The 614-nt window shown below is 59.8% G+C and overlaps 1 protein-coding gene across 1 annotated transcript in view; it reads left to right on the forward strand.

Moving 5' to 3' along the window:
• The window catches only part of CALB2 (calbindin 2), an 18892-nt gene that overhangs the window by 13909 nt on the left and 4369 nt on the right, over nt 1-614 (forward strand). The window lies entirely within an intron of this gene.

A 614-nucleotide genomic window follows, 5' to 3' on the forward strand; every position in this document is an offset into this window, starting at 1 on the left:
TGGGGGGGGGGTTGCTCGGCACGGAGAGGTTTAATTAAACCACCCGGTTACAGCATCAGATGCAGAAAATGCAGCAAACAGCGGGATGGGGACAAACCCCCCCGTGACGGGGAAGGAGACAAAGCCCCCTGTGCCCTACAAGCGGGTGCAGGGGACAAGCCTGGGGCTATGTGTCCCCATCCCCCCCCCCCCCCCCCCCCTCATCCCCATCCCCATCCCTATCCTCACCTTCACCCCCCTTCCTCTCCCCATCCCCATCTCTGTCCTCATCTTCATCCCTGTCCTCATCCTCATCTCCATCCTCATCCTCATTCCCATCCCCATTGTCTTCATCCCCATCCCATCCTCACCCCTCACCCTCATCCCCATCCCTATCCTCATCTTATTGCAATTTTTCCTTCCCCAGGAAATGGCTACATCGAAGGCAAAGAGCTGGAAAACTTCTTGCAGGAGCTGGAAAGCGCGAGGAAGGGGGCGGGAGTGGTAAGGGCTTCTCCTGGTTGGGCTCCATCCTTCTCCCCATCCCTCCTGCCCGAGGGTTTGGGCTCCCGTCCGTCTCCCTTGGGAATGGCACCTCCGGGAGGGAAGAGAAGGGGACACCGGGATGGGGAAGC

This window comes from Calidris pugnax, unplaced genomic scaffold (assembly GCF_001431845.1).
Source record: "Calidris pugnax isolate Ruff unplaced genomic scaffold, ASM143184v1 scaffold347, whole genome shotgun sequence".
In the NCBI taxonomy this organism is placed as follows: domain Eukaryota; kingdom Metazoa; phylum Chordata; class Aves; order Charadriiformes; family Scolopacidae; genus Calidris; species Calidris pugnax.